The sequence below is a fragment of the Marmota flaviventris genome, chromosome 14, assembly GCF_047511675.1.
Source record: "Marmota flaviventris isolate mMarFla1 chromosome 14, mMarFla1.hap1, whole genome shotgun sequence".
NCBI classification, from domain to species: domain Eukaryota; kingdom Metazoa; phylum Chordata; class Mammalia; order Rodentia; family Sciuridae; genus Marmota; species Marmota flaviventris.
In genome coordinates, this window is record NC_092511.1 from 37,450,382 (window position 1) to 37,475,129 (window position 24,748).

Consider the following 24,748-nt stretch of genomic DNA (forward strand, 5'->3'; position numbering starts at 1 on the left):
AAGATACACAGCCATCAGGAAAGAAAAATGAGGAAGTTCTGTCACCTGATTTAAACTGATCTCAGAGAAGTTACCAAAGAAAAGCAGTTTGCCCAGGATATTTCTAGTTATACTTGTCAATTTCTCCAAATTTAAGCAAATCATAAGCCGAGCTGTTTATCGCATTTAATATAAATGATATATCCTTTAAAAAAGCATTTAATATAAATAGCATATACTATTTAAATAAAACATGGATGATATGTGCATTTGAAAGATTTTAAAGAAAAAAATATTTAATAAGAAAAACTTCACTCTTAGTCATACTTAGGAAAATTAGGTCAAATATAAAGTAACATAAAAAATGTATTTGACAAAAATCCTGAGGAAAGGTATCAAAATAAATTTAAGAGGGAGTTAAGTTGAACTTAACCCCCCAAATGCTAATATGATTGATGTAGTATTTCTCAATTTCTTAAGTGTAAAAGCTTTGAAATTTTATTGTTTAGTGCTAGATACTACATTTAGGAATACATAACATTATTGCCAAACATTTCTTTTTCCATGTGCTTACTAAATATCCCTTTCTAAACAAAACCCCAAGATTTTAGGTTTTTATTCTTTACAATACTGAATGGTTAATTCTTTTCCCATTTAAAAGTACATTGAATTATGGACTTCCTACCTTTTTAGTTGCTTTTATTTTTCAAAGTTAACTGTATTATCGTACCTTTGTTAAACCTTTTAAGCCATTCTTTAAAAATGAAACTAGAATACCTTAAAGTTTATCACCTAATTTTATAAACATTTTTAGGCGTCCTTAGGTATAATTAAGACAGTATTAAATTTTAATAGCATTAAGAGAACAGAAATATTTTGATATGGTAGTTTCAACCCTGTGACTGATATAAATTTGTAAATTTTTAAATATCATCTTAACTGCTAGCAGTTTCTTTCCTAATGATGATAATAGAAATAAAAGGTTAGAAATTATTTTCTAGAATTTACTTTGCTAAATTTCTTAATCCTTGGAACAGTCAGTCTGGGAAACAATACAGGTCAGTGATGATGTAAACAAAATAAATGTAAGGGCCTACATTTGGTCTACAGATAATTTTGTCAGAGCCTGGGCAGTGTCCTTAAGACAAGCCTGGGGGAGAGCTGCCAGAATACTTTCCTGGTCCAGCAAGCAAGCCGCGCATAACCTGATACAGCAAGCAGATTATTATATAACATGCAAGGTTTCCCTGAGCTATGCCTATCTAATCTTCTACTTGTCTTTAATACCTGGCTAAGAGGGGTTAGGTAAGTTGCCCAAGGTCATAGAGAAAATGTCAGAAATAGATTTCAACATGCAACTGAGACCAGAGCCAAGCTCTTATCTACTAGACTATGCTTTTGAGATACCAATTCTGTCAGCCAAAATAATATTTCTTCCTTTTGTTTTCTTTTATTGAATTCCATTAAAATGGTGGCAGTAGCTTTTTTAACTGATAGATTCTAAACCATTGAAAGGTGTCAAAAGAACAGGCCACTAGAATCTTCCTTAATTCATATTCTCCCTTGTGGTGTTTGGGGAGTGCCTTTGCCCATTTCGCCAGGCTCATCCAGTGCTACCCTCCCTCTTGCTCACTGCTCTTGTGTCACCTGGCCATCTTTCGAACACTCCAATACAGTTTTGCACACCCTGAAGCTATGCCTGGGTGGCCCCTCCTGAAAATCTTCCCAGTCTTCCTCAGCATGATTAATTATTCTCCTATTTTATACCTACAGTTAAGTGTCAAGTGTCAGCTCCTCAGAGAGACCTGATCTTACCAATTTAAGACTTTCCCCCTATTATTCCCTGCCTGCCTTTGTATTACCTCTAGTCTTTATTACTAAACTTGCTAATATTTTATTTGGGGTTTTCAGTTTTGACTGTCCCTCTAGAGACAGTCTTTGCTATTTTATCCTCAATGCCCAGGATAGTGCTTAATACACAGGAAGTGTTTGTTAAATGAGAAAATCTAGCCCAGCACGATGACCAAACCTGGAATCCCAACCACTTGGGAGGCTGAGGCAGGAGGGTGGCAAGTTTGAGGCCAGACATAGCAGCTTAGCAAGACACTCAGCAATTCAGGAAGACCCTGTCTCAAAGTTTTAAAAATAAAAAAGTTCTGGGGATGGGGGATGTAAAGAAATCTCTATTCTCTTTCAATATCATGAAAACCCTCCTTCATCTGTAAAATCTAGATTGTCTACATATTTTCATAATCTCTCATTTAGCTATTTTGTTCTGGAAAATAAGGTCAGGTTAATATGACATAAATTGTTCTGGTGACTCCATACTGTTTTCTGAAAATTACCACCGTCTTTTCTATATTATCACAAGCCCTGACTTTAGTTATCTAGAATGTCCCCCAGGATTATGTCTAGTTCTTGGGTAAGCAGTTTGTGGAACCATCAACTCCCCTTATTTAAAGATAGGTATCACTTCACCCATCTTCCAGCATGCCTTTTAATTTTCCCCAACTTCTCTGTTAATTCCACTTTTATTATTTATTTGGAAAGTCTTTATTCTTGGGTCAGGGGGACAATCCAGACAGGATATTTGAACATATTTATAGTGACTTTTTTTCTGATTCTTCAGAAATTCTTCTGATAATTCAGACCATTGATTCTTTCTTGTCAGCATCTGTTCTTTTTCAGAAAAAGGTACAAGTGTAATAATAGGAATTGGGTAGATGAGCTTTCTCGTCATCCATTAATATCATTTATTATTTCTTTATTCATTGTCTCTTTATCTCAAACATCTCTCTCTCTCTCCCTCCCTCCCTCCCTCCCTCCCCCCCCCGTGTGTGTGTGTGTGTGTGTGTGTGTGTGTGTGTGTGTGTTTTAAGTTGAAATACTTTCCTGGTAGTAGGATGAGATGTCTTTGTCAGCGCGTTTGGATCATCCTCTTTACACACGCTGCAGCTGTCCAACAAAGACAGATAGCTTGAAAGAATTCCTTTTGAACAGGCTGCGCTTTTAAGATAAAATACACTGTCGTATGTACTCAAAGTACAACTAGATATTTAAATAATGGAAAGTAAATTTTTTTCATTAAAATTAGAATATTGGAAATATCCCATATCTGGAACTTTAAAAAGTGGTTTAGGAGTCAATTTCATATGAAAAATACAGATTTGTGTTTTCTACCTGAATATCCAGAATGCTTGTGGATGATAAAATCAAATGGGCACATCTCTGCTATTTTTCCTTTTTATCTGTTTCCCTAATTTTGTTTTCAAACTTAGTGCCCAAATAATTTTCCTCCTTTTCATGTTAAGAGATATTTTTAATATGCATATTGTTGTTGTTGTTTTTCTCCAAATTCTTCAGTTAATTTCTTGTCATGTGTGTGTGTGTGTGTGTGTGTGTGTGTGTGTGTGAGAGATTTTTTTTTTTTTTAAAGTATACTAATACCTTAAAACTGCTTCGAACTTCAGTAAAAATGTGAAAGAATGCTGCTTTGGAAATGAAGAAATACTCAGAGTACAACATGATGTTATAGATGGCTTGTGATTGTAGTTTCAGTTTATTGAACTTGACTTCTAGTGGACAGGTATAGGATTACTCATTCTTCATTCCTTATTGAGTAAAGAGACTCTCAGGAACCCATAGTCTCATGTTAAATGGACACAATGTAGATACAGGTAGGTGCTGTGCCCTTTTGCAGTGTGAGCACAAAATTGCCCACCCAAGTAACTTTTAAAAAGAGACAAGTTGATAAGTAACATGATGGCCTTCCTCTGGCAAATAGAGAGGCCATGGATAATACACAGAATAAGTGAACGGTGGAAAATTTTAGGTGGTGATCTCATGTGGTGGGAGGTAACTATGAAACTACAACCCTAAATTATCTGGTACTGAATGTTATCATTTTAATCAAAAAACAATACAGATAATAAAAAAAATTTGAATAAACATCAAATGAGATTATGAGATTCTAGGCACTTGGGATATGGTAGAGTTAAAGACCAGGGTTCAGATTGGAGGCCTGCCATTCATGTCATCTTGGTCAAATCAGAATTTCTCTTGACCCTTGTGTTTTCCTATCCTTAAGAAAATAATGCCTGCCTACCTCACAGAATCATTTTTTGGAAATTATCTCAAATTAAAAATAGCAAATAAAGCACCAATTCATTAATGTTCAGAACTTTATGGCATTTGGGAAAAAGGACATTTGTAATTTGTGACTATGAGTTAGTGTAAGACAGCAGATTTACTGAAATTTTTGGACTATTATTATTATTATTATTATTATTATTATTGGCAATGCTGGGGCTTGAACCCAGGCCCTCATGTAAACTAGAACTCTACCACTGAGTTATACCCCCAACCCTTAAAATAATTTTTAAGCTAAGAAAGAAGCTGTTCTTTATACAATCTTTTTCTCTGAAGCACTCAGATTTCATAGATGTGTACCTGTTGTCAGACTGCCTCGCTGGTAGCTCAGCTCAGCAACCTAGTAACTGGTCAGTCCCCTAACTCTTCCAGGCTTGCTTTCTTCATCTACCTACTTTGTTGTGCTGTGGAAATTGGAAATTGAATAACCTTTGAGAAGTGCACAGTACAGTGCTTGGCACATAGTAAGTGCCCAATAAATACTCATCTCTGTATAGTAGACGATTACCGGAAACATGATACTGGAATCCAGAGTTCCTGACCAAAATTGCAGTCTTCCTTTCTGCTGAAGCCTTAACTAAAATGTAAAGTCCACTGGCAGTTCTCTATACTGTTTGTTTAATGTGGAATTTTCTAGAAGTACATAGTCAAAATGTTGAAACGTAATCCAAATCTTCATGGGGGAAAAAAAATCTACAAAACTTCTTTTTTAGAAAATGGTAAGCAGACAAAAAGCAAGCCATAATTCTACTCAAATCTTTATTTCAGAGCTCCTAAAATGCTTTAGTTTTCTGTCAAGTGAAAGAATTTACGTATGGAATCATTACAAGTATACTTATTGTAAATCTAGTTCATGTTTTTACAACCTGGTAGATATGTGACCAACAACATAGAAAACTTCCATTGTTTTTTTTCCATTCTGCCTTAGAACCCTGGCATTGAGAGTAGGACTAGGAAAGACACACAGCAAGGGACAAGCCACAGCAGCTGTAAGAGCAGTGGAGCCATCTTGCACCGCCACTTTTGAATCATCACATTTGGGTCATCTGTGGGAAATCTGCATTGTCATCAACTGCTGCACGAGACCTTGGAAAGCAGTTTGGGTTCTTCCATGATTTCTAGAAAGGTTCTGTAGTGCCCCTTTTCATCTAGTTTCTGTTTGTCCCTTCCCCAGTTACACGCCGAATAATTGCCAGTTGCTACTATGAGCCCCTTCAAGACAGGGACCTTGCCGTTCTGGTGCTTATTGTATCCTTAAAATCCAGCCCGATGCTTGGCTTATGGTATGCCCTCAGTAAATACTGGTTGAAAAAATAAAACATTTGAGTATCTGCACATATTTAAATAGCATAAAATATGGGCTTTTGCCCTAAAACTTAAATCTTCTATTTGAAAGAATTAAAGAACATTGCTCATCTTCTCTGCCTTATGTCAAAAACTAATAAAGTCATTATGCTTTTTTCCTTTATTCTAACCTTTTGACTTTACCTGACTACCTTATACTTAAAAATCTCTCCTGACCTTAATTTTGAAACTTGGACCCAACCTTTTTGGATCTTGTCACATTATTCTGCTGGTTATGTACCCCTTTAAACATTCACAACTTTGGACTCTAGAACTGCTGGAGACTTAGAAGATGTTGTTTTTGCTTTGAAGTTGAAGGCCTCCTCTTTATTGAGAAGAGGGACCCAGTGGACCTGGAGTATATTGCTACACAGAGGTTAAGTATTTATACCTATTAACACATGGGTTTTCCCCTAGAAGTGACAGGTCAAGTGGGACATAAGTAAAAGGCCACATGACTGACTGTCACCCCTTAACATTTCTATTTACAGCAGATGGATACAGGAGTTGTGCTTCCATTCTCCAAGGCAGAGTGTTTAGGGTCTTGCCTGTGGGGTCTGCACTGGAGAAATCCTAAGAGAATGTTTTAAAAATTATGTTACACTTGTAAAGAGTATCTCTGACCAAACAGGAGAAGTAGCACTTTGACATCCAGAATTTCTGAGTTCTGGTGCTGCCCAAGCTGCCCTAGGGCCCCACTGGGTGAGAAGGTGCCTGCTGTTCCATGCAGGGACACATATTTCTCCCTGGTCTGTCAGTTCTGGAAGGAAGGTCGAGGTGAAAGGAGAGAACTCCAAACCACACCTCTCTGGCCCTGTCCTCAGAGGGGCAGTTCAATCCTACCTTAAATCATTCGTCCTGGTTACAGTTCAAGAAACCTAATACTATGTTGATTTATATAATTAAACCAGAAACATTTTAAGGAAAGGTATAAAAACTGAAATCCCTTTATCACTGATCTGTTCTTTAGACGACTCCAGTTCTTTTAGGTTTAAAAGCTTTATGTAGCTTTTTTATCCTGTTTATTTTATTCTGCAATGGAACAAAAGGATAAAATCTAATGGCCCCAAATATACTTAATTTGAAATTCTTTTGGTTAAATGTATTTAAGTGGTTAAAAAATATATCCATTTGGGACTCTCCGAATCCCATATCTTGGAAAAAGAATATCTTCATGCTTACCAAGCAATATCTGGGTCCAACAAATGATTCCAAGAAAGGACATGACCTAGCTTTTCCAATAGTTGTCTTTGGTCCCCTCTGATCATAACAAGAAGTCGACATTCAGGGGTGGCACTTACATGGCCTTCTGCCTGTGTCCGCTTCCTCTCCTCTTTGTCTTGATGCATAACCAATGCACACCACAGTCACTTGAGCCCATTTCCAATATTTTCTAGGTTCCCTAGTTTAGGGGAGCACTCTCAAACTTTTAGTATCAAACCCCCATGATACTTTATAAAATTATTGATGATCCCCAAATCTTTTATTTGTGAATTTACCATACTAGAAATTAATCACCAACCTCTGTCATACTAGAAATTAAAACACAAATGAGAAAATATACATTTGTTATATATAATATATATTTGTTATTTTAAAAACAACAGTAAACCCATAATACATTAACAAATAACATTCTGAGGGGAAATATTTTGTAAAACAAAATTCATCGAGAGGAACAGCATTGTTTTAATCTTTGCCCATCTCTTTTTAGTGTCTAGCTTAATAGAAGACAGCTGGATATTCTTATCTGCCTCTGCACTCAATCTGTTCCAGTATGTTGCTTTGGTTAAAAAAAAAAAAAAATATATATATATATATATATATATATATATATATATATATATATGAAGAAAACCTGGCTTCACATATGTATGTAGTTGGAAAGGAGAAGAGTGTTTTAATATCCTTTTTAAATAATTGTGGATATTCTTCAGTGATACCAGAACAAATCTTGGCAAATGGTACTTGCTTACAGGCTGGTTGCAAAGTAGAACTTGAAACCCTTTCAATGAGCTTTGAAAATGTATTATATTAAAATCCACTGGTATGTCTTGCAATCTGAATACATTTTTGTAGTGTCATACACAGGTCATTTGGAAACTACTAGTGCACTGAGTTAAGCAGTTTTTCCAAATTTTTACTCTTTTCAGTATACAACATGAAAATCCCGCTTGGTAATAGTACCACTGAGCTCATCCTTGAATGTTGAGAAACTCATAATATTGGATAAAAATCTTTCCAAAATTCTTATTTGTACTTGAAAGCTCAAATGTTATCATTTTATACTGCCAGTTGTTGTCCTTAAGTGTCATTTTCAAGAAAACGTCTGCCTAATACCTAAGTCGGAATAAGATCTTCTCACCCATTCTTTCGGATAAAGATGGTGATCCATTAAAAAGGGGCTAGTTCCCTTGCAACTCAATTACACAGAGCTTTTCTTAGCGTCAACCATTGTTCTCTAGGATGCAGCAGGGTGCTTTATGTGGACTTCCCATTTTGTCACACAGAACATTAGAAAGAGGCATACTCAAGAGTTGAAATTTAATGAAGTCTGTCATTTTTCCAGCTTTATCACAGACAGTCTTAAGAGAAGCTGGCTTTCTTGTGTTTTTGCTGCAACATGGCAGCAAACAGTACCCTAACCCCTAGCACACTGCCTTGGTTCATGCTAAGATATTTTTTTCCCCATCATTGCCTTGGCACCATCAATGCAAACTTCAACATTGTTGAGTTAGAATAAACCATAGAATTTGAAAAAGTTACCCAATGTTTTGACTATTTCATACAGTAAAAAATACTCAACAATTTGTGCCAATCTGGACAGATATAAATAAACACAGCAGCAAATTCAGCCACATCTGTAGCTTTGTCCATTTTTAAGGCACCAGTGCAAATGTGTAAATGGTATATTAACTTAGTCTTCATGCTTACAATGAAATCTAAAATTTAACAAGTCGCTGTATTTGGGGAAATTGGCGCTGGTTTCTCTCACTAACTCTCCATCCAGCAGGCGCTCAACTGTGTTGACCAGGCAGAGTCTTTCGTTTTCTCAGCCAGTGCATGTTCCTTCTCCAGCCAATGCAATATAGTTACTTGCCCTGTAAGAATCTTCAGTATCTTTTTGATTTCTAGTTTGAAAACCTGAAGTAATTTTTAGCCTTTGAAGAACTCATCATGTCTACAATTTAAAATATTCCTTTTTCTTGAAACTCTGATGAGTCTCAAGATGACAATTTTAAATGGTTTTGTTGCGTAAGCCCCAATGAGGGGAATTACTAGCATCAATAAAGGGGAGGAGGAGATTTCTTTCATTGTATTTTTATTTCTTCACCAAGTTTCTTGAGGTTGATCCACCTTCCACGAGTCAAGGAAAAAGTAGATGAAGATTTAGAAAGTAATTTTTCTTATCTCTTGTTTCGAAGGCAGTGGTCCACTCTTAAAGATAAGAAAAATACGCGGTATATAATTCTTTCTTATCTTAGTATAAAATACCGAATCTAAAGTAATAATTTTAGACAAGTTTTTAAGTTGTTTGTTTGGTGCTGGGAATCGAACCCAGGGCCTTGTGCATGCCAGGCAAGCACTCTACCAACTGAGCTATATCTTCAGCCCTGAGTTATTAAGTTTTTTAAAAACTTAAAGGTATTAACTTAAAAACAAAGAACAGTATACTTTTTCCTGTTGAGTTTACAAATAGATGCCAGGAAGCTTTGGAATTTCAGAACAATAATATATTAAACAAGAATGAGGTTACAGAAACATTAGCAGGTAAAGTGAAAGATAGTTAAGAACATTGCCAAAGTATTAAGAGCAAAGTGAGTTAACCTCTGAAAGTGCATGTGTTTATATCCTAACCCTACCATCTGGAAAAATTCCAGGAAACAAGGGTACACAAAGCACATGTACCATTAGTTGCCAATGCAATGATGTCACCACACACTGCGCAGCCTCCGGAAACTCCACTCTACGCTCATGAGGGAGAGTGAAAAAACAAAACAAAAGGATGTCTTAGCCTCGCTATAAAATAGTTTTGACCACACAGATCTCCTGAGAGGGAGTCCCCAGGCTACACTTGATAAATCGCTGGTCCAGGAAGTCATACATTTCAATGAGTTTAAATTCTCTTAAATATACCAAGGGAAGGGTCTATTACATTGCCGTCATTTAGTGTACCTTTTAGATCCTAAAATTAGACTTCAGGAGTTGCCTGCACTTTGGATGAAATAAGATATTTGATAGGTCCCAGGATTAACAGTTCAAGAACAATGGCACTCTAACTTGGAGCCATGAAATCCTTCCACTTTTGCAGCACAGTTCTGGAAGCCCATTCAGTCCTCATTAACAAGCTAGAAATAGTTGTTCTTCTGTTTGATGAATGAATTTAAATTCCCAGGTGTTGCTCATCTAGATCATTTCATGATCAGTTCTTTTCCTTCAAAGAAGAAAGTGTAGGCAATAGAAGCTGTTGTCTGCGGTCGGAATTTAATCCCTTTACATTTTGAATATTCTGATAAAAGACATTTCCTTTGATTCAATGCAAAAATACATGAGTACATGTCATGCACCCAACACTCTCTAGATACTGCAGAGAATGCAAAAGATACATATCCCTACACTTTGGTGACTATTTTTTGGCAAGATTTATTGCATGAAACAAAGAATTTAGGAAAGAGTATAGTTAAATAATGCAATCCAATGCTTGAATACAGGATTTTTAAAATCTTTTTTTTTGTGTGTGTGGGGGGAGGGGTTCTTTTTTGGAACTGGGAGTCAAACCCAGGGCTTTGCGAATGCAAGGTAGACGCTTTGCCACTGAGCTACATCCCAGCCCTTGAATATAGGTTTTGAACAGTAAGAATAGGATATGGGAAGGAATTTTAGGTTTTCACAGAAAAGATAAGACTTTAAAGGGCTTAAAGGCTGAATAGAAACAGGGAATTGGTGGTTTGGACAGGGCACTAAAGCTGGAGGAGGGTAGAGTTAAGCTCCAGGGATCGTGGCTGGGGCTGTGCAGGCAGCTGTATCCAGAGCTGGAGAACTGAAGGGAAAGGATTGGATGGTTCTTTTTTTTCCTTCATATTCCTACCTTCAAGTTACCTTTAATTTAGCGAGGATAGAAAAGTGGACCAAGGGGTGGGGGCAGGAGGGAAACTCCAGGGTGAGTCATGGTCAGCCGAAAGAGGTTGTCAAAATAAAGTGACCAGGAATATTAGGGCACATGGTCTAGATCCCCCTCCCAGAAAGGACTTGCCATGTCTCCATGGGAAGCATGGTCAGTAGACAGCCCCCAGCTGCAAAGAACTTCAAATTCTTCAGGAAAAACAAAGAGTTCCTTTTGTGCCTCCAGGTGGAGGGCCTGGTTGGAAGGTGATGGAGGCCATCTTTGGTTTTCTTCCACTTTCTCTCTCTGCCCTGCCCTGGTTGCCCAGGCCTGCCCTTTGGTAAGCCTGCCCCTCTTGCCACTTCTGCAGGGCGCTGCTCCCATAGACTCCCAAGGCTTCAAGATGCACACACAGGGACACTGTGGGCCGGCCAATGACCACCTCCCCTCTAGACACTCTCCACCCAGGCACCCTGTGCCCCAGACACTCTAGGATTCCCACAGTCCCTGAACATACCTCTCACTTTCTCAGATCTCTGCCTCTGTGCTCATTGCTCTCTCCCTTCCTAGCCTGCCACCCCACCTCCATCTGCCTTTCAAACCTCCGTTACCTCCTTTTTCTCGTTTTCTAAGACACCTCCCCAAGCCCTCTGGGTTCCCTCAATATTCTATACACACCTCCATTATAACTTTTATTGTTGCATTATATCCCATTCATGGTTCATGCCATTTTCATGGCTGTGAATACCTGAGGACAAGAACAGTATTGTGTTCATCTTGGTATCTCCAGCACCCACCATGATGCCTGACCCAGTAGGCTTCAATAGTCCTGCATGTAGAAAGCTGATTGATGGCTTTCCCTGGCCATTCCCCCAGTCCTCTGAAAGGACTATATCTGTCTTATTTTGTTTGTTTGCTTATTGTAATATCTTTCTTCTGGCCAAAGCATCTCCAACAATGGGAAAGGTCTAAAAAATGATTTCCAGGTAAATCATATGCTGACCATAATACCCAGCACCTAAAAGAGAAGTACTAAAGCTGTGTTGGATTAATAAATGGAGCCCTATTAACAGGCAATGCTATGCCTTTGTTTTCAAGTCCAGCAGTAACTCAATTTCAGGACAGTGGAAAGAGATGGGGGTGGGGGGAGTAGATCTGGAAGCTTTCAACTCATGGCACACAGTTTTGGGGGCCCCTGCTTAGAGCTTATTCTGGTTAAGTCTGACTCCCAGATGATGAAAAGGGAATCAGTTTGGCTGTTTTCTGGGAACCAAGCATGTTCTGAACTCTGGGGTAGGAAGGGTAGTAATAAAGGTCGGGAGTTAAGTGCTGTATGAAGCTGAATTTGGCTCCCTTACCTGAAGGTTTTACCCATGCATTTGATGTCTGCCTGTTGTCCAATGGTTGTACAGAAGGGCTGAAAAGAAAGCCTTTCATTAATCCTAGGAAGCACAAGAGGTGTGAGAAAGTGTGTCTGAGAAGTTCATGCAATACATATGTGCTGTCAGAGTGTAAAACTATTCAATTCATGCCGCGTGAGCCTTTTCTTGAAAATCTCATAGTAAAATTGCCTATGGACACAGGAAAAGGAGTTTGTGAAGTTCTCAAGGGAAGGTGTGTGCTGCAGTGTGAGTTCCCTCCCCCTCTTCTCCTCTGTACGCACTCACTGTCTGTTTCCTAAGGCCTGTGCTGCTCCCCACCCTGTGGGCTTCACCTAGAACCGAGCCCCTTGAGAGCAGGGTCTCAGCTATCACTTTCATCTCCATGCGGCTACGCAGCAGCTGCTCCATAGGTGAGCATCCTATTAGAGGAGAAGGTGTTATCTTACACTGAATTGCAACCATGGGGCACATGGAGAGTCCACAAATAGCTACCCTTTATTGCGCTGCACCAAATACAAACGTCAGCCCATAATTCTCGTAACATGCTACATGGTAAGTGCTCTTATTGGGCCAGTTTACAGACATCTAAACTGAGGCTAAGAGAAGCTAACCAGCTAGCCTGATGTCACAAAGCTAGAAGTTAGGCTAAAAATTAAGCTCAAGAACTTTCACTTCTGATATTGATTCTACCATACCAATCCTCCTGCAGAGAATAACTATAAACTCTGAACAGAATAAAAATAATAAGCTAAAACACAGCTAACTGAAGTGCCTAGAGTGTGGAGAGAGGCAGGCAGTCAACAGGCAGCTTCTGTGGGGAGTCCAGGCTTAGAAGAGGGGAGTGTTAGACTGGGGCCCGGAGTCAATGTGGCCCCTGGGGCAAGGCAGTGCAGGGGGACAGCTACCTTCTCTCAAAGAAAGCAGAAGACTGGATACAAGGGGACTACAACTCCAAAAGGGAACAAGTTGCCTTCCCTTGTCTCTTTTGACCCCTAAGCCACACATATGTGGAGTGACTCAAAGTAGCTCAGCTGAGGACAGAAGATCTGGATTGAGATTGCAGGGGCCAGCCAAAATTTTACAGTTTGAGTCCAAGTAAAATAATTGCCTACTTTAAAGAAAGGGGTGAAAAAGGAGAAAGAAATAAAAAAAAAAAAAAAACACTCTTCAGAGAAGAAAACCAACATATTCCATAATCTGTATGACTTAATTGACATTCATGTCCAAGATATGATCCAAAAGTACCCGACATATATAAAATCAAGAAAATGGAACACATTTTCTAAAGAAATGATTATTAACTGAGAACAAACAGGAGATGAACTGGATGTGGAATTAGCAGACAAGAATTTAATTTAATTTATTTGATTCTGGGGATTAAACCCAGGGGTGCTCTACCACTGAGCTATACCTCCAGTCCTTTTTATTTTTTTTTTGTTTTGTTTTGTTTTGAGATAGGATCTTGCTACATTTCCCAGGATGTACTTGAGCTTGTGATCCTCTTGCCTCACTCTTGAGTCACTGGGATTATGGAGGTGTACCACTGCTCTGGGAGCAGAGAAGAATTTTAAGCAGCTATCATCGTTTTAAGTAACTATCCTCAAAGAAATTAAAGAAAATGTGCTCACAATGAACCAAGACAGGACATTTCAGCCAATAAATATAGACAAACAAAAATATATATATTCTGTAACAATAGATCCATAGAAATTTTTCAACAGCACCTCAGAGAAGATCTCTGGGATCTATTAGATAATATCAAACAATCTAAAATATGTGCAACTGAAATTACAAAAGGATAGGAGAGAGAATGAGGCAGAAAAAAAGTTGAAAGAAACAATGACTGGGAATTTCCTAAATTTGACCTTTCATACATCTACAAATCTATAGATTTGTGAAATCTATAAATAATCTATACATTATAAATCTATGAATTCAAAGAACATAAAGCAGAATATGCTAAAATACATTATGAGCAAACTATCAAAAGCCAATTCAAAGGACAAACTTTGGAGAACTAGAGAGAAAAAAACCAACATATATTCCTACAGGGGAACAGCAAGATGACCTCTCAATAACAATGGCTGACTTCTCATTAGAAAGCATGAAGGCCAGGGAGTAGAACAATATTTTTGAAGAGGTAAAAAGAAGCATGTCATCCCAGAATTCTATGCCTAGAAAAAAAAATATCCTTTAAGAATGAATGCAAAATAAAGACATTTTCAGGTAAAAGAAAACAAAGAGAAATTTTCACCAGCAAACCTGGGTAAAGAAATGCTAAAGACATTTTTTTAGACAGAAGGAAAATGATATCCATTAAATTTAAATTATCAGAAAGGAACAAAGAGCATTAGAAATGGTGAGTAAGTAGGTAAATTTTTAAAAAGGGTTTTTTCCTCTGAATTTATAATTTGACTGTTTAAAATATAATAATATTGTCTTATGAGATTTATAATATAGACAGATATACAATATGCAGCAACTATAGGATAAAGGTATAAGGGATACGGATCTATACCATAGTTGCAAGGGTTTTACATGTTGTGATGGTTAATTTTATGTGTCCACTCAACTGGGTCCAGGTAGCTGGAAAAACATGAATTCTGGGTAAGTCTGTGATAGTGTTTCTGGACAAGATAGCATTTAAATCAGTAGACTGAGTAAAGATCTGCCTTCCCAACATGGGCAGGCAACATTCAGTCCATTGAGAGCCTGATTAGAACAAAAGTGTGTAGGAAAGGCAAATGTGCTCTTTGCTTGAGATGGGACTTACATCTTCTTCTCAGAGCCCTAGTTTGGAGGCCTTCCATCTTGGATGGAGACTTATACCATTGACCTCCTGGTTCTCAGGCCTTCCTAGTCATACTGGACTAACCCCATTGGCTCCCCTGATTCTTGGGCCATTGGTCTCAGGCTGGAATTATACGACTGGCCCTCCTTGGCCTCCAGCTGGAGGATGGCAGATTATGGGACTTTGTGGCTGCCGTAATCCCATAAGCCCATCCCCCGTGACAAAGCTCTTTCTATATATTTCCTACGGGTTCTATTTCTCTGGAGAATCCTAATACAGAGGTCTATCAAGCCACTGCACAACCCCATGCTCAGCTGGTGTCTCAGGCAGGGGAAAACAGGAGCCTAACATGGAAGACAGACAGGAAGAAGAGGGAGGGTGAGGACAGTGGGCATCTGTGGGGGGGAGGGGGAGGAATCAGGACTGGGATCCTGCCTCTGTCAGCAAAGGGAACTGGGCCAGCAGGCCACAGAGCAGGTGCCAGCAAAGCCACGTTCACCCATCAGCTCAGCCAAGGTTTTTAAGGGTGGAATTGGAAATGCCATTTACTGGTTTGCTGTGGGTCTGGTATTTCTTGTTTCACATTTTTGCTGAGGAATTTCCATTGTCCTTACTCCTTAGAGAAGACTAGACTTTTGTGGGCAATAAAATATGTTCTCCAGGTTAAATGGCTTTTCAACAAGTGCTGTCATTACAGTTTTCAGTGCCCAGCCTCCTACATGGCTCTTGCATTTTGTACTGATCTAATAGCCTGTGCATACCAAAGGCAAGAGCTAATATTCCCACTTGTGAGATGCTGGCTAATGTGTCCTAGGTGACCCCACTGTGGGATCACCCTACGGGCGTGGGGCTGTGGGTATGGCTTCACTCCTGTGGCAGAACAGCATAGGGGAGGTCAGTGGGACCCCAAGGGTGCCATCCTTCTGCTGGGGAAGTCAGCACCATTCCAAAAGTGGTCTGGGCTGGCCCTGTAGGGGCAGAAAGCAAGCACCTAGATACACACCTCCTGTCCATGGGCTGCTGTCCTCTTGGTACCCACTGTAACTGACCAGACTCCCCAACAGAAAGCTCTTAGCAGATTTCTAGTTCGAATTCTTCCAGGTGGTTGTAGAGATGGGGACATTGGGATAGAACCCTGGAACTTGGCTGGTACCTAAGAAATCAAGGCTTCAGTGCTCAGCTCTTTGTGAGGAGGGCAACTTGGTGATGTGGGGCTGAGCTCAGGATTACATGCCACAGGTCTGAAGGGCATCTGAACCTTTTAAGGCCTGGACAACTGTCCAACTCTGACTGATGTGTATTTTTGTAGCCTCCTGTGGCTTCAAATTGTAATTGAGGATGTCTCATGTGCTATTCCTTGGTTAGTATGATGAAAGCAATAGTAATGAAGTTTGGTCTCGCTGATGCTGTATGACCAGGGCTGGGCTTCCTCCTTTCCCTGATCTTGGGTGAGGTGGTCTACTCTCTGCCATGTCAGGTTCAGCTCTCACAGAATTCTGATGCCCTCCAGCAGTTAGGATGCCCTGACTCAGAGCCTTTAGCTTCTTTCTTCCCAGGGTGGACACAGGCCAGGGAGTGGCTCCAAGCCTTCCTGGCAAGACTGTGTTTGTAGCTGGAAGCAGGGGCCCTGCCCCATCCATAGCAAATTCCAACACCTTCCCTGCTCAGTTCCTCGTGGAGCAGGGCCTGCTCGTGGATGGGGAAACTCAGTATCACAGAGGTGGCCTGTGGTCTCCTGACTGGGGAGCAGGGTAATGCCTGCCTCTCTGTGGTATCCAACACCTCCAGTGAATTACCGCCCTTCCTGACTGGCATTTCACTTTAACCTTCCCATCATCCTCCCCAAAAAGTGAGGATTCAGTAAAACAAATTGTGAATGATATGTAGTTGTTCTTAGACTGCATGTCAGGAAACGTGCAGTCCAAGAGGGCAGAGATGACCTGGAAACGAAGGTCTCTTAGCTTCTTTTCAAACTCCCAAATCTGAGTCCAGCTGGTTCCCCATGGAAACGACTTCTCTGTGAATTCGCTAACGTTCTGTTACTGTATTAATCTAGTCTTGAGAGATGACAACATTTTGGATAGTGTTGAGAATGGCCATCTTTGAATCCTCAAAAACATGGCTTTCACCTCCTCTGTGTTCCCATTGAGAAAACAAATGTGAGAAGAAGGTTGACCTTGTTTCATCTTCCCATATCCAGTCCTCTAGAGAATCTGTCCCTCCTCCCATCTCAGCTACAACTAACAGATCAGGGTATACCTCTTGCAAGGCCACTGAGCTAGTGTACCTAGGCCTCTAAGATTCCTCCTTCAAGATGTAAGTTGAGGAAACTAAGAGGCTGTTGACATTTGAAGTGGGAGCAAAAGGCCATGGTGCAGGAAATGGGGAGGAACTAAGAGAAGCAGGTGATCACATGATGGTCACATGTAGCCCAAGGCAAGGAGGAGTGTGAGGCAGAGAGAGCAGGATGGAGCAGACACCTAGAGAGCAGGGATAATTGGACATGGGTTTCTGACAAGATGGGCATGTGGCCCTAGCTTTCCTATCTCAGTCACAACTCATTAGAGCCACCTAGGCCAAAGCCTGTTCTGGGTTTCCATCCTTTTTAATATATTCTTTTCTTTTTGTACCAGGGATTGACTAAGGGGCACTTAACTACTGAGCCACATCTCCAGGCTTTTTTTTTTTTGGAGACAAGTTCTCACTAAAGTTGCTTAAAGCCTTGCTAAATTGTTGAGGCTTTGAACTTGAGATCCTCCTGCCTCAGCCTCCTGAGCCACTGGAATTACAGGCATGCGCCACCACACCTGGCTCCTTTTAATATCTTCTTGCACAAAATCCCCCTTTCCTAAGCCAGTTCAAGAGGGAGACTGTTTCTGAGCCCCATTGGCTCATCAAGGGCAAGCCAAGGACTGTGCTAGACATTTGTATTGTCCAGTATGGCAGCTGGCTCATCACTTATGGCTCTCTTTTTACTATTTTTTTTTTAAGGTACTGGGCATTGAACCCAAGCCCTCACTCATGCTATTCAAGTGCTCTACTACTGAGCTACATGCCCAGCCCCCAAGTATGGCTTCAAGCACTTGAAATGTGGCTAGGCCAGATGGAAGTGGCTTGAGTATAAAATACACTCTGAGGTCAGGTATGGTGGTGCATGTCTGTAATCCCAGCAACTTGGGAGGCTGAAGCAGGAGGATTGCAAGTTCAAGGCCAGTCTCAGTAACTTAGTGAGCCCCTAAGCAACTTAACAAGACCCTGTCTGTAAATAAAAACCAAAAATGCTGGTGATGTAGCTCAGTAAAGCACCAGTGGGTTCAATCCACAATAACAAAAATAAAAGAAAAAAAAAAACTTAGTGCATCCCGAAGACTGAAGACAAGAAAAGAAAAAAGATACAATATCCCAAATACCCCATTAAGAATTTTTGTATATTAAATACATATTGAAATGATAATATTTTGGGTACTTCAATTTAAACTAAATATATTATTAAAATTAACTTTATTTTTTTACACTTTTAGTATGACTGCTAAAAAATTTACAATTACATATGTGACTCATGCTCTATTTCCATTGGACAGTTCTGCTTTATCCTGAAATACCCCAGTAAGAACAACCTAGATGTTTTAACAGTCACATTCATTAGTTCCAAAGCTAAAACTAATGCATCAAGGAATGGACACACTTACCTTCTGCCTGCAGGCATCCCTGATCCCAGACAAATTCAGCTAAACTGGCCCTGCTTTTAAAGTCCCCGCCCCAGGAAAACTGTCTGACCTTCTTCAGGGATTCTTTTTTTTTTTAAGCTGTCAGTGGATCTTTATTTTATTTATTTATATGTGGTGCTGAGAATCGAACCCAGTGCCTCGCACATGCTAGGCAAAGGCTCTACCACTGAGCCACAACCCAGCCCCCTGGGGATTCTTTGAACAGTCCCTGGTATCTCCTGCTAGAGTTGCATGAGACTTAGGTGAGATTATGTACGTGATCCATAAGGAAGACCTGATAGGATTTTATTTTTGTTAAATACAGTCATCCTGGTATCCACAGAAGAAATGATTCCAGAACTGCCCCCCAACACCATGCCCCAAACCATGAAAGCTCAAGTCTCTCATACAGAATGGTATACCGTTTACATATAACCTACATCATCTTATATTCTTTAAATCATCTCTAGATTACTTATATTACCTAACAACACTGCTAATACTATGTAAATAATTGTTATATTGTTTAGAAAAATAATGACAAGAAAAAGAAGTCTGCACATGCTTACTACAGATACAACTTTTTCCCCAAACATTTTCTGTCTGCAGTGGTTGAATGTAGGGATACAGAGCCCATGGACAGTGAAACCTGACTGCAATTTCACATGGAACTAATTTCCACAAAATGAGGATTTAAAAAAAAATCATTCTGTTGGCTGGGCATGGGGGTGCATGCCTGTAATTCCAGCTACTCAGGAAGCAGGAGGTTCAAAAGTCCGAGGCCAGGGGCTGGGGCTATAGCTTAGTGCCAGAGTGCTCGCCTAGCATGAGTGAGGCACTGGGTTCAATCCTCAGCACCACATACATACATAAATAAATAAATAAACAAATTAATTAATTAATTAATTAATTAAATAAAGGTGTGCTCCCATCTACAGCTATTAAAAAATATTAAAAAAAAAAAAAGTTCAAGACCAGCTTCAGCAACTTAGTGAGACTATCTCCAACAAAGGTGGGGGCTTCTCCCTGGAAGGGGAGGCTAAAGATGTACCTCAGTGGTTCAAGTTCCAGACCAAAACACAGACAAACAAAACCCATCCTGCCATGTCTCATAGAACCCAGAGACAAGCATTTGACTGGGCTTTGGGAGCAGGTAAAGCAGGCTCTTGGCCATAGTGCGGGCTCTCCACCTTTCATGTTTGCACCTCTTAAAGTACTTGTACCATCTTTCTGTCTGCCAACCTTCTCTGCTTCTTCAGAGAGGGAAATGTGGAGATTGCAGCCACCAGATTAGCAGCCCACAGCTCCTTCCCCAGAGAGACATGGATGTTATTCTAGTCCATATCTAAAGGTCCTGAAGAAGGGTCATGACTCAGCTTGAGACAATCACTGTTCCAACCACTGAGAGCCAAGCCACATGAGAATATGGCTGCTCACCTGGAAACTGCATAGTGAGAGAAAGATATGATTCCTGGAAAATAGGGAAGGGACCGTGAGACAAACCAGTATATTTCCTTGATATCCATGACTATTATTTTTCTTGATCCATTTTGGGTTGCTATAACTGAAACCTAAGACGGGATAATTTATAAATAAGAAAGGTTTATTTAGCCCACAGTTCTGGAGGCAGGGAAGTTCAAGATCAGGCAGCCACCTCTGGCAAGTGTCCCATACTGCAGCATAACAAAGCATATGACATCAGATAGCAGGAACATGCTCTAGAGGGGACAAGTGTGCACATGCAGAAGAGAGAGCAGATGAGGGGAGGTGTCAGGCTTACTTCACAGCAACCTACTCTCAAGAGAACTCACTCATTCCTCAAATACAGGCTCAAGAGAACAGCCCAGTCTTTCAAGAGGGTTTGAGCCTACATCGTTTAATTACCTCTTCAAAGTCTCACTTTCCAACACCTTTACAATGGCAATCAAATTTCACCATGAGTTTTAGTGGGGACAACCCATGTCCAAACCATGGCATTATTTGCTTAATCAGGATCCATGGTTAAAAAGAACTGTTCTGCTACACATGGAGGGCTCCAGATGACACCTCCTATGCACTGCTGAGACCTTGCACACCTGCATGATAACTTTCACCTCCTCTCCAACTACTAAAATTTGATAATAAAACAATCTCTTGGGGCTGGGCTTGTGGCTCAGTGGTAGAGCACTTGCCTGGCATGTGTGAGGGCCTGGGTTCCATCCTCTGCACTGTATATAAATAAATAAATAAAATAAGGCCCATCATAGACCTGAGAGCCATGCAGTTTGTGGATGGACCACACAAGCAGAGAAGTGACCTTTTGAAAGCAAATGGTCCACCGGATCAGCTACCACTCTACAGTGATGGCACAGATACCTACTGCTAGGGTTTGGATGTGAGGTGTCCCCCAAAAGGTCACATGTGAGACAATGCAGGAAGGGGTAGAGAAGAAATGAGTTAAAGCCTTAACCTCATCAGTGAATTAATCCCCTGATAAGGATTAACTGAGTGGTAACTGAAGTGGTAGGGTGAAGCTGGAGGAGGTGGGAATTAAGGTACATGTTTGTATTTGGCTAGTGGAGTCTCTCTCTGCTTCCTGATCATCCTGTGAGCTGCTTCTCTTTGCCACACTCTTCTGCCATGATGTTCAACCTCACCTCAAGCCCTGAGGAATGCAGCCAGCCTTCTATGGGACTAAGACCTCTGAAACCAGGAGCCCCTAAAGAAATTTTTCCTCCTCTATAATTGTTCTGGTCAGGTCCTTTAGTCACCGCCGTGAAAAAGTTGACTAAAACACCTATTAAAAGTGGTCACTTCAGTTAATGGTAGGACTGCATTTCAGGGAACCTTATTTAACCTGATTCCCGTCTGCACGGAGCGAAAATCCTCCGTGCTGAAATGAGTTCATTCTTACCTATTGGCTATTTGTGTCCTTCCACAGCCATCTGGCCTTGGCTAGGCAGAGTTGCTTTGGAGTTCCTTTCAAAAGCCCAGTCATATGCATATTCAAGAGGTTCACTCATCATTGACTCAGAGAAGAAAGCCAGTTTCCTGTGTGCCTGTCAAGACTGTGGGTTTACCCAGCTAATCCAAAGTGGTTTCTCTCACTGCCCTGGGTGAACCCTCCTCGGCTCCCCGTTGGCACAGATGCTTTATTGCTCCTGCACACTGCACAGCTCAAGCCAGTCTATCTCTGTAGCCTGAAGATGGCCTAAATAGGTCAATGCCCAGCTCTGCCGATGACCAGCTGGGCCATCCTTAAAAAGTTTCTTTGTCCTTGAATAAAATTCAAGCAATTATCCCCTCCTGGCAGGGTTGTTATAAAGATTAAAAGAGACTTTTAGAGCACTTAAGCTGATCTGAAATATATTTTCCTTCTTTTTTTTTATACTAGAGATAAGAACCTAAGAGTGTTTTATCACTGAGCTACATGCCCAGTCCTTTGAATTTTTCATTTCGAGACAGGATCTTACTAAGTTGTGGAGGCTGGCCTCAAACTTGGAATCCTCCTGCTTCAGCCTCCTGAGTTGCTGGGATTACAAACACGTACCACTATGCCCAGCTGGAATACTTTATTTTTTCAAAAGAAATATCCAAAGCACCTATTGAAAAGTTTAAACATGCTGACTGACTGAATTTTCTCCATACTTTTCTATGTGCTTATATTTGGTTTCCTTAAAAATAATGAAGGTCCTGTGGAAGAAACTTGGAAAAAAATTTGCTTCCCACCATAACCAACTGCAAAAATGGGCCAACTCTGTACAACAACTGTGCTTAGATATGAGGCTATAGCACAGAACTATGGTGCCTGAGACAAGAAACAAGTGAGGTGAGCCCTATGGTTGCCTCAGGTTTCTGCCTTGAGGCAACTTCTGGGACCCTGTTGTCAAGAGGGGGACCCTGGGAGAGCACAGAGGTCTCACTGAGTTGAGGAGACAGAGATTAGAGTGTAGGAGGCTGAGGCAGCTGGAGTTTGCCGGACAACATGCTGGAGAGGAGGAAGATATGCTGACAAACATTCCAGAGTCTCGGATTTGTCTCTGAACACTAAGCTGAGTACAGGATGGCACTCCGTGGGACTGAGTAAAGAAGGACAGGGAGATTGAAGCTGAACCATTCCTCACAGCCACACCGGACTAGAAGATATCTGAGTTCAAGCATGCAGAATGGAAAGTCCACAATGACCTCTTGAGTCATTCAGTAGAGATCACAGAAGGGTCATGCCTTAGGCCATCAAAGCTTAAAAACAATCCTCCAGCCTGCACAGTGGCATAATTCCAGCAGCTGGGGAGGCTGAGGTAGGAGGATCACAAGTTCAAAGCCAGCCTCAGCCTTAGCAAGGACCTAAGCAACTTAGTGAGACCCTCTAAATAAAATATAAAAAGGGCTAGGGATGTAGTTCAGTGGTTGAGCACCTGTGGGTTCAATCCCCAGTACAAAAACAAAGCAACAATCCTCCAAAGGGTCAATCTAATCTAAAACTAATCTAACTGCCTGCTAGCACTAAGACAAATGTTCTTTAAAAGAACATAACAAAATCCAGCATGGAACAAAATAAAATCCACAACATCTAGCATCCAATACAATATGATAAGACATGCAAAGAAATGGAAAATGGGATCCATAATGAGGACATAAAAATAAGTCAATAAAGGACAAGAGGTGATGAACATAGCACCCAGGAAACATAAAATAGCTATTAAAAAAGTTCATGCAAGGGGCTGGGGTTGTGGCTCAGTGGTAGAGCACTTGCCTCACTGGTAGAGCACTTGCCTCACAAGTGTGAGGCACTGGGTTCGAGCCTCACTCAGCACCACTTAAAAATAAATAAATAAATAAACAAAATAAAAGTTTTTAAAAAGTTCATGCAATTAAAGAAAAACATTAGAAGGAAATGGAAGATAAAAAAGAACCAAATGACTTCAAAGGATGAGAAATATATGAAATGAAAAGTTCCCTAGTTGGTACAGAATAGAGGACACAGAAACCAATCCACAAAACTACAACTATCTTATATTTGATAAAGGGGCTAAAAACATGCAATGGAGGAAGGATAGCATCTTCAACAAATGGTGCTGGGAAAACTGGAAATCCATATGCAACAAAATGAAACTGAATCCCTTTCTCTCACCATGCACAAAAGTTAATTCAAAATGGATCAAGGAGCTTGATATCAAATCAGAGACGCGCTGTCTGATAGAAGAAAAAGTTGGCTACGATCTACAGTCGGTGGGGTCGGGCTCCAAATTCCTCAATAGGACACCCATAGCACAAAAGTTAATAACTAGAATCAACAAATGGGACTTACTCAAACTAAAAAGTTTTTTCTCAGCAAAAGAAACAATAAGAGAGGTAAATAGGGAGCCTACACCCTGGGAACAAATCTTTACTCCTCACACTTCAGATAGAGCCCTAATATCCAGAGTATACAAAGAACTCAAAAAATTAGACAATAAGAAAACAAACAACCCAATCAACAAATGGGCCAAGGACCTGAACAGACACTTCTCAGAGGAGGACATACAGTCAATCAACAAGTACATGAAAAAATGCTCAACATCTCTAGCTGTCAGAGAAATGCAAATCAAAACCACCCTAAGATACCATCTCACTCCAGTAAGATTGTCAGCCATTAGGAAGTCAAACAACAACAAGTGCTGGCGAGGATGTGGGGAAAAGGGTACACTTGTACATTGCTGGTGGGACTGCAGATTGGTGCAGCCAATTTGGAAAGCAGTATGGAGATTTCTTGGAAAGCTAGGAATGGAGCCACCATTTGACCCAGCTATTCCCCTTCTTGGTCTATTCCCTAAAGACCTAAAAAGAGCATGCTACAGGGACACTGCTACATCGATGTTCATAGCAGCACAGTTCACAATAGCAAGACTGTGGAACCAACCTAGATGCCCTTCAATAGACGAATGGATTAAAAAAATGTGGCATTTATACACAATGGAGTATTACTCTGCATTTAAAAATGACAAAATCATAGAATTTACAGGGAAATGGATGGCATTAGAGCAGATTATGCTAAGTGAAGCTAGCCAATCCCTAAAAAACAAATGCCAAATGTCTTCATTGATATAAGGAGAGTAACTAAGAACAGTGTAGGGACGAAGAACAGGAGAAGAAGATTAACATTTAACAGGGATGAGAGGTGGGAGGGAAAGGGAGAGAGAAGGGAAATTGCATGGTAATGGAAGGAGACCCTCAGGGTTATACAGTGGAGGAGGTAGAGAGAGAGGAGGGGAGGGGAGGGGAGAGGTGGGGAGGGGGGAGGGTGGAGGATGGGAAAGGCAGTGGAGCACAACAG